The sequence below is a fragment of the Pseudorca crassidens genome, chromosome 3 (assembly GCF_039906515.1).
Source record: "Pseudorca crassidens isolate mPseCra1 chromosome 3, mPseCra1.hap1, whole genome shotgun sequence".
Lineage (NCBI taxonomy): Eukaryota > Metazoa > Chordata > Mammalia > Artiodactyla > Delphinidae > Pseudorca > Pseudorca crassidens.
In genome coordinates this window covers 177,508,636-177,525,232 of record NC_090298.1, presented here as the reverse complement: position 1 = coordinate 177,525,232, position 16,597 = coordinate 177,508,636, and positions in this window count along the sequence as shown.

Below are 16,597 nucleotides of genomic sequence, written 5' to 3'. Positions count from 1 at the left end.
CGTCCACAATGATGCACTTGGCCAAAAAGGGCGTATGCGTTTTTTCCTGAATATATTCAGGAAAAAACGCATACGCCCTTTTTGGCCAACCAAGCAAGCTTGCAAAGGAAATCTGCACTACAATGAAGTCTCACTGCCCCCCGGTCAAAAGGGCCATCTGAAAAAAGTGTAAAATCCAGAAAGGCAGGACAGGCCATGGAGAACTGGGAGCCTTGTTATGCTGATGGGCGGGATGTAAATTGCCAACAGCCACTCTGGAGAAGTGTATGGTGTTTCCTGAAACATCTACAAAACAAAGCAACAGAGCCTAGGGCACTTCCACTTATGGTCCTATAGCTTAGGGAAATTAAAATCAAAAAGACACAGCCACCCCAAAGTTTGGGACGGCTCTGTTTACAAGAACTTCATTTACAGTACAAGTTCAATATCACAGAAAGTGAAAAATGGATAAAGAAGTTCTGGTACTTACGTACAATGCAATATCACTCAGCAATGAAATGTATATCATCAGGCCCGTAGCAGCATAATGAGTGGATTCAGGTACGATGATTCTAAGTGAGATAAGTCACACAGAAAAAGAAACATCATAAGATATCACTACTACACGGAATGTAAACTTGGCTACACAGGAACTGAATTACAAAACAGAACAGGGTCTCAAATGTAGAAAACCAACTTATGCTTGCTTAAGGGGAAAGGTGAGTTGGGGTGCTGCATAAAACCAGAGATTGAAATTAGCACAGATACCGTTCCATAAGCCAAATATGTAATAGACAAGAGCTACTCCTTGCTGAACGAAGTGGACTCTACACCCCATATTAAACGCCTAAGAATATACCTGACCAGTAAGAATCTTAAAACCTATACATTTCTATGTCTCCGAAAGAGAATCAAGCGTGTGTACAGCGGCATAAACGCAGCAGTGATAGGATTGGTGAGGTTCGGTGAGCAAATGCAGACCCTTTGAGGTCACATTGCATGGTACCCATTCCATGGGTCTCAACTCTCCAGGTTTAAGGGATTCTTCCTTCACCTAAAACATGCATGTGGAACCCAGAGTATGATCCACCGTGTGATCGGGAAACGTGTTCAAATGTGTCTCAGGTTTCGTCCCCTGGTACTCGGGTGCAACATTCCAGACGCTTTACTAACACTCTCCCCACTTGGAGAGTCAGTGCCTTTAACCTCCTGTTTGGCCCAGTTTGCCATTTCTGCTTAAAATGAACAGGAATAGGGAGAACCAATGAGAGACTAGCTGGAGGTGCCTGGACGGGCAAATTTAACTCTCATTTCCCACCAGGAAGAGGAATTAACCAAAGGCTCAGCGTGCCATGCCGGAACCACACTAGGGCCTGAAGCAATCCTGTGGTGTTGCGGCCAGCTCACAAGAAAGCGAGTTGAAGAAAGGAGCTCAGGGGCACTGTAATTCACAAACCTGCAGAGTTATAAATGACAGCTATCGTCCAAAAATATATTGAAGTAAGGCTGCCAAGAGGACTCGAAAGCGGGGCAGAATTGCAGGAATCCGATTTCAGGAGGTAGACTGGAATTGCATGTAAAGCATAGGAAAAGAGACAGAATGTCCACAATGATGCACTTGGCCAAAAAGGGCGTATGCGTTTTTTCCTGAATATATTCAGGAAAAAACCCATACGCCCTTTTTGGCCAACCAAGCAAGCTTGCAAAGGAAATCTGCACTACAATGAAGTCTCACTGCCCCCCAGTCAAAAGGGCCATCCGAAAAAAGTGTAAAATCCAGAAAGGCCGGACAGGCCATGGAGAACTGGGAGCCTTGTTATGCTGATGGGCGGGATGTAAATTGCCAACAGCCACTCTGGAGAAGTGTATGGTGTTTCCTGAAACATCTAAAAAACAAAGCAACAGAGCCTAGGGCACTTCCACTTATGGTCCTATAGCTTAGGGAAATTAAAATCAAAAAGACACAGCCACCCCAAAGTTTGGGACGGCTCTGTTTACAAGAACCTCGTTTACGGTACAAGTTCAATATCACAGAAAGCGAAAAATGGATAAAGAAGTTGTGGTACTTACGTACAATGCAATATCACTCAGCAATGAAATCTATGTCATCAGGCCCATAGCAGCATAATGAGTGGATTCAGGTACGATGATTCTAAGTGAGATAAGTCACACAGAAAAAGAAACATCATAAGATATCACTAATACACGGAATGTAAACTTGGCTACACAGGAACTGAATTACAAAACAGAACAAGGTCTCAAATGTAGAAAACCAACTTATGCTTGCTTAAGGGGAAAGGTGAGTTGGGGTGCTGCATAAAACCAGAGATTGAAATTAGCACAGATACCGTTCCATAAGCCAAATATGTAATAGACAAGAGCTACTCCTTGCTCAACGAAGAGGACTCAACACCCCATATTAAACGTCTAAGAATATACCTGACTAGTAAGTATCTTAAAACCTATGGATTAATATGTCTCCAAAAGAGAATCAAGCATGTGTACAGTGGCATAAGTGCAGCAGTGATAGGATTGGTGAGGTTCGGTGAGCCAATGCAGAACCTTTGAAGTCATATTGCATGGTACCCATTCCATGGGTCTCAACTCTCCAGGTTTAAGGGATTCTTCCTTCAGCTAAAACATGCATGTGGAACCCAGAGTATGATCAACCGTGTGATCGGGATACGTGTTCAAATGTGTCTCAGGTTTCGTCCCCTGGTACTCGGGTGCAACATTCCAGACGCTTTACTAACACTCTCCCCACTTGGAGAGTCAGTGCCTTTAACCACCTGTTTGGCCCAGTTTGCAATTTTTGCGGAAGATGATCAGGAATAGGGAGAACCAGTGAGAGACTAGCTGGAGGTGTCTGGACGGGCAAATTTAACTCTCATTTCCCACCAGGAAGAGGAATTAACCAAAGGCTCAGCGTGCCATGCCGGAACGACACTAGGGCCTGAAGCAATCCTGCGGTGTTGCGGCCAGCTCACAAGAAAGCGAGTTGAAGAAAGGAGCTCAGAGGCACTGTAATTCACAAACCTGCAGAGTTATAAATGACAGCTATCATCCAAAAATATATTGAAGTAAGGCTGCCAAGAGGACTTGAAAGCGGGGCAGAATTGCAGGAAACCGATTTCAGGAGGTAGACTGGAATTGCATGTAAAGCATAGGAAAAGAGGCAGAACGTCCACAATGATGCACTTGGCCAAAAAGGGCGTATGCGTTTTTTCCTGAATATATTCAGGAAAAAACGCATACGCCCTTTTTGGCCAACCAAGCAAGCTTGCAAAGGAAATCTGCACTACAATGAAGTCTCACTGCCCCCCGGTCAAAAGGGCCATCTGAAAAAAGTGTAAAATCCAGAAAGGCAGGACAGGCCATGGAGACGTGGGAGCCTTGTTATGCTGATGGGCGGGATGTAAATTGCCAACAGCCACTCTGGAGAAGTGTATGGTGTTTCCTGAAACATCTAAAAAACAAAGCAACAGAGCCTAGGGCACTTCCACTTATGGTCCTATAGCTTAGGGAAATTAAAATCAAAAAGACACAGCCACCCCAAAATTTGGGACGGCTCTGTTTACAAGAACCTCGTTGACGGTACAAGTTCAATATCACAGAAAGCGAAAAATGGATAAAGAAGTGGTGGTACTTACGTACAATGCAATATCACTCAGCAATGAAATCTATGTCATCAGGCCCGTAGCAGCATAATGAGTGGATTCAGGTACGATGATTCTAAGTGAGATAAGTCACACAGAAAAAGAAACATCATAAGATATCACTACTACACGGAATGTAAACTTGGCTACACAGGAACTGAATTACAAAACAGAACAGGGTCTCAAATGTAGAAAACCAACTTATGCTTGCTTAAGGGGAAAGGTGAGTTGGGGTTCTGCATAAAACCAGAGATTGAAATTAGCACAGATACCGTTCCATAAGCCAAATATGTAATAGACAAGAGCTACTCCTTGCTCAACGAAGAGGACTCAACACCCCATATTAAACGTCTAAGAATATACCTGACCAGTAAGAATCTTAAAATCTATGGATTTATATGTCTCCGAAAGAGAATCAAGCGTGTGTACAGTGGCATAAGCGCAGCAGTGATAGGATTGGTGAGGTTCGGTGAGCCAATGCAGAACCTTTGAAGTCATATTGCATGGTACCCATTCCATGGGTCTCAACTCTCCAGGTTTAAGGGATTCTTCCTTCAGCTAAAACATGCATGTGGAACCCAGAGTATGATCCACCGTGTGATTGGGAAACGTGTTCAAATGTGTCTCAGTTTTTGTCCCCTGGTACTCGGGTGCAACATTCCAGACGCTTTACTAAAACTCTCCCCACTTGGAGAGTCAGTGCCTTTAACCTCCTGTTTGGCCCAGTTTGCCATTTCTGCGGAAAATGAACAGGAATAGGGAGAACCAATGAGAGACTAGCTGGAGGTGTCTGGACGGGCAAATTTAACTCTCATTTCCCACCAGGAAGAGGAATTAACCAAAGGCTCAGCGTGCCATGCCGGAACCACACTAGGGCCTGAAGCAATCCTGCGGTGTTGCGGCCAGCTCACAAGAAAGCGAGTTGAAGAAAGGAGCACAGGGGCATTGTAATTCACAAACCTGCAGAGTTATAAATGAAAGCTATCGTCCAAAAATATATTAAAGTAAGGCTGCCAAGGGGACTCGAAAGCGGGGCAGAATTGCAGGAATCCGATTTCAGGAGGTAGACTGGAATTGCATGTAAAGCATAGGAAAAGAGACAGAACGTCCACAATGATGCACTTGGCCAAAAAGTGCGTATGCGTTTTTTCCTGAATATATTCAGGAAAAAACGCATACGCCCTTTTTGGCCAACCAAGCAAGCTTGCAAAGGAAATCTGCACTACAATGAAGTCTCACTGCCCCCCGGTCAAAAGGGCCATCTGAAAAAAGTGTAAAATCCAGAAAGGCAGGACAGGCCATGGAGAACTGGGAGCCTTGTTATGCTAATTGACGGGATGTAAATTGCCAACAGCCACTCTGGAGAAGTGTATGGTGTTTCCTGAAACATCTACAAAACAAAGCAACAGAGCCTAGGGCACTTCCACTTATGGTCCTATAGCTTAGGGAAATTAAAATCAAAAAGACACAGCCACCCCAAAGTTTGGGACGGCTCTGTTTACAAGAACTTCATTTACAGTACAAGTTCAATATCACAGAAAGTGAAAAATGGATAAAGAAGTTCTGGTACTTACGTACAATGCAATATCACTCAGCAATGAAATGTATATCATCAGGCCCGTAGCAGCATAATGAGTGGATTCAGGTACGATGATTCTAAGTGAGATAAGTCACACAGAAAAAGAAACATCATAAGATATCACTACTACACGGAATGTAAACTTGTCTACACAGGAACTGAATTACAAAACAGAACAGGGTCTCAAATGTAGAAAACCAACTTATGCTTGCTTAAGGGGAAAGGTGAGTTGGGGTGCTGCATAAAACCAGAGATTGAAATTAGCACAGATACCGTTCCATAAGCCAAATATGTAATAGACAAGAGCTACTCCTTGCTGAACGAAGTGGACTCTACACCCCATATTAAACGCCTAAGAATATACCTGACCAGTAAGAATCTTAAAACCTATACATTTCTATGTCTCCGAAAGAGAATCAAGCGTGTGTACAGCGGCATAAACGCAGCAGTGATAGGATTGGTGAGGTTCGGTGAGCAAATGCAGACCCTTTGAAGTCATATTGCATGGTACCCATTCCATGGGTCTCAACTCTCCAGGTTTAAGGGATTCTTCCTTCAGCTAAAACATGCATGTGGAACCCAGAGTATGATCCACCGTGTGATCGGGATACGTGTTCAAATGTGTCTCAGGTTTCGTCCCCTGGTACTCGGGTGCAACATTCCAGACACTTTACTAACACTCTCCCCACTTGGAGAGTCAGTGCCTTTAACCTCCTGTTTGGCCCAGTTTGCCATTTCTGCGGAAAATGAACAGGAATAGGGAGAACCAATGAGAGACTAGCTGGAGGTGCCTGGACGGGCAAATTTAACTCTCATTTCCCACCAGGAAGAGGAATTAACCAAAGGCTCAGCGTGCCATGCCGGAACCACACTAGGGCCTGAAGCAATCCTGCGGTGTTGCGGCCAGCTCACAAGAAAGCGAATTGAAGAAAGGAGCTTAGGGGCACTGTAATTCAAAAACCTGCAGAGTTATAAATGACAGCTATCGTCCAAAAATATATTGAAGTAAGGCTGCCAAGAGGACTTGAAAGCGGGGCAGAATTGCAGGAAACCGATTTCAGGAGGTAGACTGGAATTGCCTGTATAGCATAGGAAAAGAGGCAGAACGTCCACAATGATGCACTTGGCCAAAAAGGGCGTATGCGTTTTTTCCTGAATATATTCAGGAAAAAACGCATACGCCCTTTTTGGCAAACCAAGCAAGCTTGCAATGGAAATCCGAACTACTATGAAGTGTCACTTCCCCCCAGTTTAAAGAGCCATCTGAAAAAAGTGGAAAATGCAGAAAGGAAGACAGGCCATGGGGATAAAGGAACCTTGTTATGCTGATGGGCGGGATGTAAATTGCCAACAGCCACTCTGGAGAAGTGTATGGTGTTTCCTGATACATCTGAAAAACAAAGCAACAGAGTCTAGGGCATTTCCACTTATGGTCCTATAGCTTAGGGAAATTAAAATCAAAAAGACACAGCCACCCCAAAATTTGGGACGGCTCTGTTTACAGGAACCTCTTCTATGGTACAAGTTAAGTATCCCAGAGTGCAAATAATTGATAAAGAAGTTGCGGTACTTAACGTACAACAGAATACCACTCAGCAATGAAATCTGTGTCACCAGGCCTGTACCCGCATAATGAGTGGATTGAGGCACGATGATTCTAAGTGAAATAAGTCACACAGATAAGGAAACATCATAAGGTATCACTAATACATGGAATGTAAACTTGGCTACACATGAACTGAATTACAAAACAGAACAGGGTCTCAAGTTTAGAAAACCAACTTATGCTTGCTTAAGGGGAAAGGTGAGTTGGGGTGCTGCATAAAACCAGAGTTTGAAATTAGCACAGATACCGTTCCATAAGCCAAATATGTAATAGACAAGACCTACCCCTTGCTCAACGAAATGGACTCAACAATGAGGTATCACCTCACACCTGTTAGAATGGGCATCATCTGAAAATCTACAAACAACAATTGCTGGAAAGGGTGTGGGGAAAAGGAAGCCTCTTCCACTATTGTTGGGAATATAAATTGATACAGTCACTATGGAGAACAATATGGAGTCTTAAGAAACTAATAATAGAATTACCATATGATACAGCAATCCCAGTACTGGACATATACACAGACAAAACCATAAATCAAAAAGAGACATTCACCGCAATGTTCATTGCATCACTATTTACAATATCGAGGTAATGGAAGCAACCTAAATGCCCACAGACAGACGAATGCATAAAGATGTGGTACATATATAAAATGGAATATTACTAAGCCATGAAAGGAATGAAATTGGGTCATTTGTAGAGACGTCGATGGATCTAGAGACTGTCATACAGAGTGAAGTAAGTCAGAAAGAGAAAAACAAATCTTGTATATTCATGCATATATGTGGAACCTAGAAAAACTGTACAGATTAACCGTTTTGCAAGGCATAAATAGAGCAACAGATGTAGACAACAATCGTATGGACAACAAGGGGGGAAAGCTCTTGGGGGGGTGGTGGTGGGAGGAGCTGAGAGATTGGGATTGGCATGTAAACATTTATATGTATAAAATAGATAACCAATAAGAACCTGCTGTATAAAAATATAAAATAAAATTCAAAATTAAAAAGAAATAAAATTTAAAAAATAAAACAGAAAAAACAATTATTCCCTTCACATACATGTATTTATATGAATAAATTATTTCCATGCTTATATCTGTAAATACAAAAAAGAGGAATAAAATCTACCTTGAACCAAAAACGAAAAAGAGAAAAAAAAAAAACAGAACCCACCAGTTACTCAGAGGAAAACCGTATCAGGGCACTTGCTCCAGTTGTAAACAATTCTGAAGTTGGTCAGTGGTGGGGAATCGTCTCCCATTCAGCCAGCAGCCCCCACACAAGCGTACTCATTGCAAAGCTGGGGCACTGTGCCGAGGCATCTGTGAGTGAACGTGAGCTGAGCCCCAGGCCAGTTGCTGTTGAACTGTTCCCACCCTTCCCAGGTAAAACACCTGAATATATACAAGGACTTGAAAGCCTAGAGGAAGGGCCATGGAGCCACACGAGTGACAGCATGCCAGCTGACTTGGTGCCTGCAGGCCAGCCAGGATGGTCCTGTCCCTGGGTGCTCTTCTGGAAGATTTCCATTTCCCTGCCTGAGATACCCGTCCTGTCCCTGCCCCCACTGCTTTTTTCCTTCCTCACCTCTGCCCAGGGAGAAATTCCAGCAGCAGGTATGGGTGACACATCCTCTTCTTTAGCAGGTGGCAGCCTGGCAACTGCTGCAGAAAGTCCAGCAGAGCCCCACTCACACTGGGCCACCCACAAAGCCGTGGCCTCTCACTCCCTCCCACCAGCCCAGCCCCGAGACTGCTGACAGGGCAGAGAAAATGGCGTCAGGCAGAGCTGCAGGGGCTCTTGCTGCCTGGAGTGGTATTTATATTGATCTCAACCCAGGCACACCTGGGGAGGGCTGGCCGGCATGGTAAGGCTGCCCAGGTCAGCCAATCATCACCCCTCAGGGGCTCACAGTTGCAGAAAATGGAACTTGCTGAACCGGCCAGGTCCAAGGAACAGGTGTGGGCTCCTGAGAGTCAGGATAGACAAGGGGCTGCAGCTTTGGCTTGTTTTCTAATCATTTTATCTGGCCCATGAGTGGGAGACAACTTCAAGAAAACCCTCTCCTAATGAGAGGAACCCAGGAGTCAGGGAGAGGAGGGGTGGGTGGTGGTTGGAGACAGAGGCTTGGTGCCCCGGGTGCAGTGGAAGTCTCTGGAAGACCAGGTGGAGGGAGGCCACACAGAGTGATGCCCAGGGTCACAGACCTGTCGGAGCTGCTGTTTGTTAGTTCAAGTCCTGCTCTGAGGTGCTCTGTGTCAGCTCTGAGCGACAGGTGAGATGGGGGTGCTCTTCAATGAGGGCTATGTGCACAGTTCCTGTGTGCCCAGCCCTGCCACGGTACCTGCAAGGGTAGCTCTGTATCCTGGGAGAGGCCTGACCATGAGAGCCCTGTGGGCTGGGTTGGGGGTGGGGTACCTGCCCAGGAGAGCTCCATATCCTGGGATTGGCCTGACCACGAGAGCCCCATGGGCTGCTGGGGACCTGGTAAAGGATGTCAGGACAGTCAGTGAAGCCACCGAGGATATACCTCCAGTTGCTCCATTTCCTACACCCTGCTGGTCATTCTACCAACCACCAGGACATGGTATTCTGTATTAGTCTTCAATGATGCCTTCTTTTGTATTCCATTAGTCCCAGAGTCACAAGAAATTTTGGCTTGTGAGTGGCAGGACTCAACATACAACTAAAACAATACTTCCGGGCCGTCTTGCCCCAAGGGTTCAAAAATTCCCACACCATCTTTGGGGAAAGCTTAGCTAAAGACCGAAAAGTTCTACCTCTAGAAAAGGAAACCCTCCTTCAATATGCAGACGACATTCTGATCGCCAGCCCTACTAAGGAGGCCTCTGAACTACCAAGCCAATAAAGGATAGAAGTTGTCCAAGAAAAAGCTCAAATATCACAGACTGCGGTGACCTGCCTGGGCTTCATTCTCACAGAAGGTCGGAGAAGCCCATCCCAGGAAAGGGAAGAAACCATTTGCAGCCTTACCCCTTTCTAAAACTAGAAGACAGCTTAGGGGTTCCTGGGGAGGCCAGGGTTTGCTGCTTCTGGATCCCTAACTACAGTCTACTAGCTGGGCCTCTATATGAAACACTGAAAGGAAAAGATGATGATTCTTTTGAACAGAATCCAGAAGTGGCCTTTCAAGAATGGAAAGAGCAGTCAATTCAGACCCTTGCCCTGGAACTCCCTAATTGAGCTAAACCCTTTGACCTTTCCATTCCCGGTGAAAGGTGAGTCGCCATTGGAGAATTAGTGCAAAAACTGGGACCACTTGAAATGGAACAACGCAAGAATGCCATCCAGGTAGGATAAAATAGAGTCACCAAGGGGCTTGGCCCACTGCCACATCTGGCCAAGATACTGGCGGTATCTAAAAACCTGGAAATCAGCAGCCCAAAAGGCCACCTCCCTCCTAAGGGAAAAGGACCCCACGTGGTGATCCTAATCACCAACCATGCCCTGAAGTTGCAGGGTTCGCTCCGTGGGCACACCGACCTCGAGTGAGGAGGCCCTCCAACTCCAACATTCAGAGAGATAACCGGGGGCAACAGGGCACCATGACGACTCGTGTGAACATCACTTGACCTGGAGTTTCTCTCATAAAACAACAATAGTGTGTCCCGAATGAGTAGACTACTGCTTGCAGGACTTACTGCACCCGGAGGGGAGCTAATAGTCTTGGCGGGGGAAACGTATATCACACTGTCACCATAGAAAAGCCTACAGACACCGTGATGATGGTGGCCAATAAGACCGGCTGGACTCCTGTTTACTTCAAAAGGCTGTTGACTCAGTGGCCATCATGGTCCTTGATCACCACTGACCCTGGACTGTCTGGGAGTTGAGCGGGCAGGGCTCTGACACCTGGTGCTGTTTTTACGTTAATTCAGGGGCCTAATTGAAGAAAGAGCAGACTACTGGTCAGAGCATCTAGGCTGGCAGAAACGGTCAGCCTAAGGTGGCCGAACAAATGTGGGGCGGGGTGAAACCGGCCCCCACAGCGTCTCTGCACATCTCTTTCCTGAACCCTTAAAGGTCATTAGAATCTATAACACTTCCAATGCTGGTGCTCAGGCGGACGAGCAGGGAGGCAGGGGTCCTGGGGCCAATCAACGTCACCTGGAGGCTGCTGGGGAGAAGTTCTGACCCTCATCCCCTGGTATGAGGGCTCCCAACTCAGCACTCAGCAGTTACAGAAGAAGGGTCTGCACCCTCAGCACTCCAAGAATGAGGAACGGGACAAAAGGCAGAGGAGGGGTTTGTCCCCAGCAAAGCCCATTAAAAATCCCTGGGAGATAAAAATAGAATCTGGGCAATAAAGTCAAGTCTGACCTTTTTTATCCTTTGTGCTTTGTCTAATTTCACGTGCTCCTAGGGTCCCGCATGCAGAGGTTCCACACCCGGCACTTCAGACCAGATTTCCTAGTGCAGAATGGCTGGGTCGACACCTCAGCTCCTGGGGCCCAGTGCAGACTCTAAGATATAGAGCCTGAGCTGCAGCCAACCCGGCCCTTGAGTGCTCCGCCCCCTCCCTCCCACTGACTCTGACAGGATCTCTACACAGCAGCCCAGCCCACAGCCCACGGGGTAGTGCATGCTCTCACCTCTCCATTCTCTGATCAAAATATAAAGTTTCCTTTGCTTGTGAACCAAACTCAGTCTCGATCTGTTGGCCCCAATGACACTGGGCAGGGGGACACTTGTTGGGGTCCACTCTGGAGGATCAGTAACAGAAATTGAGACTATTGTAACTTCAATGAACAGATGTGTGAGCCAAACTGTAGTTAACATAGAACAGTTTATAAGGCTCGGGTAAAATAAGATGTTTCTAACACTTCCATTTGATATTTCCATCATTTTATTATAAGCAAGTTCAGTGAAAAGGTTTGTCTTATTTGTCAGGTCAATATTAGAGAAATGAAGTGATTTCTTTCCAAGGATGTACATCTAATAATCTTGGTTAAAGCTTCAATCTTGTTTTAAATGCTTTTCCATTGAAAATGATACCTCTCTTTCAGCTCCCCCATTTCTGAGAAGTATAAAATCTTATAATTTATTATTACCAAAGGGGAAAGGTGGGAGGAGGGATAAATTAACAGTTTGGAATTAACACATACACACTGCTATGTATAAAATAGATCATCAACAAGGAACCACTGTATAGCACAGGGAACTACACTCAATATTTTGCAATAACCTATAAGGGGAAATAATCGGAAAAAGAATAGATATTTTTATTGACATCATCTATCAATGACAGTTAAAGTGTAACCTAAGGGAAGCCAGTGGTGAGTGCTTCTGACCCTGAAGACTTCAATCATCTAAAGTTTGGACTCTGCCTACTTCCCAAGGCCCTTAATGAACATATGTGTAGCTGTAGCTTAAAAAATTCCCCAGTTTGGGTTTCGGAGAGACACTGATTTTGAAAAAGCCCTGGTGTTCTCCTTACATGAATGGGACTCTTCCTACTGCTAAAACATGTCTGTCACACACAGAGGATGGTATACCGTCTGATCAGGAAGAGTTTGGAAAAGGCATCTCATCTCCTCATCTCCTGGTGCTCGGGTTCACCCCTCCAGCGTCTTTACTAACAGTCTCCCCACTTGGAGATGTCAGCACTGTCAACATCCTGTTGCATACAGTTTGGAATTTGTCCAGAGGATGAAGCGGAAGGATGAGGAACAATGAGAGACAAGTCCTAGGTGTTCAGACAGGCACATGTCACTCTAATTTCCAATCAGGAAGACGAATTGACCAAAGGCTAGGGTTGCCCATGGAAACAGTATAGGGCTTGAGGAAATCCCACTGCTTTGTGGCCAGTTCCCATAAACACAAGTTGAACAATGGAACTCAGGGGCAGTAAAATTCACGAAACTGCAGAGTTGAAAATATCTATCACTGAAAAATGTCTTGAGGAAAGTCAGAGAAAAGGATTGGTAAGCAAGGGAGAATGGCAGGAAAGGGATTTGAGGAGGTAGAAAGGACTCGCCATTAAGCACAAGAAAAGGGGCTGAACATTGCCAACATTGCAGTTGGCCAAAAAGGCTGTATGCGTTTTTTTCTGTATATATTCAAGAAAAGGGCATACACTTTTTTAGCCAACCAAACAGGTGGGCACTGGAAATCAATACTACAAAAGATATCACTTCGCATCAGTCAGAAGAGCCATCCTCATAAAGTGTAAACACCAGAAATGCAGGACAGGGCAAGGAGAAGAGGGAGCCCTGTGAGGCTTATAGTGGAAATGTATATTGCCAATGGCCATTCTGGAGAAGTGTATTGTGTTTACTAAAGCATCTAAAAAATGAGCTACAGAGCATAGGGCACTTGCACTCATGGGCGTATGTCTTGGGAAAAACAAAAATCGAGAGGACACAGGCACCCCAATGTTTACTGCCTCTCTGTTTAAAAGATTCTCGACTAGGATATAACTTAAATGTCTCTGGAGGGAAAAAATGGATAGAGATGTGGTACTTATGTAGAGTGGAATATTACTCAGCCTGGAAGTCAATGAAATATGGCCAGTTGTAACAACTCCGGAGGAGTTACGTATGATCATTCTAAGTGACATAATTCAAAAAGAAAAAGACACATATCATAAGATATCACTTAAAGGTGGAATCCAAAATGGCTACACATGAAATAAATTACAAAACAAAAACATAGTCAAATATGTAGACAACACGCGTAAGGCTGCTAAACGGGAAAGGTGGGGAGGGGTGAGGCATCATCCAGGAGGTTGAAATTAGCAAAGATACCATTCCAAATACCAAACTGATAATCAACAAGGCCTACACGGTAGCTAAAAGAACTGCACTCAGCACACTCAAGTCACTGGAAAAGAATATATATGACTGGTAAGAATCTGAAAAAGAATTTATTGATGTCTCTCTGTATGTGAATCAAGTGGATGTACAGCAGCAAGAAACAGAGCTTTGAAAATCAGCTGTAACCAATATAGTAATAAATTGAAAAAAATAAACGACAAAGAGACAGAGAAAACCTCTTACAACTTTTCCTCAGGGACGGTGATGCAACATGGATTGAACACATCTAGACCCACAGCAGGATGAGACATAAGGCTGGAAACTGTTTACGCTAAGAGAAATATGAGGTTGGGTGAGGAAATGCACACCCTTTAAAGTAATACTACCTGGTACCCATTCAATGGGTCCCAAATCTGCAGGTTCAAGGGATCTTCCTACAGCGAAAACATGCATGGAAAACCCAGAGGACTGTACACCATGTGATCGGGAGATGTGTCTAAAATGCACCTCATTTATCCTCTCCTGGTGCTCCTGTTCATCATTCCAGCCACGTTACTTAGAATCTCCCCACTTAGAGAATCAGCACATTTAAACTTCTGTTTCACACATTTTGCAAATTGTGAGGAGGATGAACGGGAAGAGGGGGAACCAATGAGAGAATAGTTGTAGGGGTTTGGACGGGCACATGTCACTCTAATTTCCCATTAAGAATAAGAATTAAAAAAAGGCTCAGCCCGCCTCGCCGGAGCCAAAATAGGGCCTGAAGCAATCCTGCGGCTTTGAGGCCAGCTCACAAAAGAGCAACTTAAAAAATGGAGCTCAGGGTCACTGCAATTCACAAACCTGCAGAGTTATAAATGAAAACTAACGTCCCAAAATATGTTGAGGTAAGGCAAAGAAGAGGATCTGAATGCAAGACAGAATTGCAAGAAACAGATTTCAAGAGATAGATTGGACTCGTCTTTAAAGCACATGAAAAGCGGCAGAATTTCGACAATGATGCAGTTGGCCCAAAAGGGAGTATGCGTTTTTTCCTGAATATATCCAGGAAAAAACGCATACGCACTTTATGGGCAACCAAGCAAGCAAGCAATGCAAATGTGCACAACAAAGAAGTCTCATTTCCCACCGGTCAAAAGGGCCATCCGAAAAAATTGTAAAAACCAGAAATGCAGGACAGGCCATGGAGAACAGGGAGCCTTTATACGCTGATGGACAGTGTGTGAACTGCCGAGAGCCACTCTGGAGAAGTGTATGGTGGTTCCTAAATCATCTAAAAAACAGAGCTACAGAGCATAGGGCACTTCCAATCACGGAAGTATATCTAGGGAAGTCTAAAAATCAACAAGACACAAGCACACCACAGTTTAGGGCTACTCTGTTTACAAGAACCTCAACTTCAGTACACCTTAAATATCCCAGGAAAGAGAACAATGGATAAAGAAAATGTGGTACTTATGTACAATGGAATATCTCTTCACCATGAAATCAATGTAATAAGGCTAGTAGAAGGATAAAGAGTGGATTTAGGTCCGATAATACTACTTGAAATAAGTCAAACAGAAAAAGAAACATATCATAAGATATCACTTATAGAGGGAGGATAAATATGGCTGCACAAAAAATGAATTACAAAACAGAACAGTGTCTCACATTTAGAAAACACACTTATGTCAGCTTAAGGGGAAAGGAGAGGTGGGGTGATGCATAAAACCAGAGTTTGAAATTAGCACAGATACCGTTCAATAAACCAAATAGGTATTAGACAAGATCTACACCTTGCTCAATGAACTGGCCTCAACACACCCTATACACCGCAGAGAAATATATCTGAGTAATAAGAATCTTAAAACCTATGTATTGATATATCTCCATAAGGGAATCAAGTGTGTGCAGAGCGGCCAAACACAGCAGTGAAAATGAGCTAAACCCCATTATAGAAATAAATTTTAAAACCAAAACGCAGAAACAATGAAAGAGAGAAAAATTCTTACAAAATTCGCTCAGGGGCTGTGATGCAACCTGGAATGACCACATATAAACCCACAGCTGGATAAGACATAAGGCTGGACACTTGGGGCTGAGAGGATTGGTGAGCTTTGGTGAGCAACTGCCGAAAGTTTAATGCAATACTTCATGCTACTCATTCCAAGGGTCCCAACACTCCAGGTTGAAGGGAATCTTCCTACAGCTAAACCATGCATGGGAAATCCAGCGGATGGTATACCATATGATCGGGAAAGGTTTCTAAAACGCACCTCATTTTCCTCTCCTGGGGCTCCGGATCAACATTCCAGCCACTTTACTAACAACATCTCCACATGGAGAGTCAATGCCTTTACGTTCCGGTATCGCACAGTCTGCAGTTAGTGCGGAGGATGAATGGGAATAGGGGGAACCAGTGAGAAAATAGCTGTAGCGGTTTCAATGGGAACATGTCACTCTAATTCACATCAGGAAGAAGAATTAACCAAAGGCAGAGCAAGGCGACCCAGAAGAAGAATAGGGCCTGAAGAAATCCTGTGGATATGAGGCAAGATCACAAAAATAAGAGCTGAAAAATGCAGCTAAGGGCCACGGCAATTCAAAAACCTGCAGAGTTAAAAAGGTCAACAATTTTCAAAAAGTATATTGAGGTAAGGCTATGAAGAGGCACTGACAGCAAGGCAGAATTGCAGGAAACCGATTTCAGGAGGTAGACTGGAATTGCATTGAAAACATATGAAAACACTCAGAACGTCGACAATGATGCACTTGGCCAAAAAGGGCGTATGCGTTTTTTCCTGAATATATTCAGGAAAAAACGCATACGCCCTTTTTGGCCAACCAAGCAAGCTTGCAAAGGAAATCTGCACTACAATGAAGTCTCACTTCCTCCCTGTCAAAAGGAGCATCTGAAAAAAGTGTAAAATCCAGAAAGGCAGGACAGGCCATGGAGAACTGGGAGCCTTGTTATGCTGATGGGCGGGATGTAAATTGCCAACAGCCACTCTGGA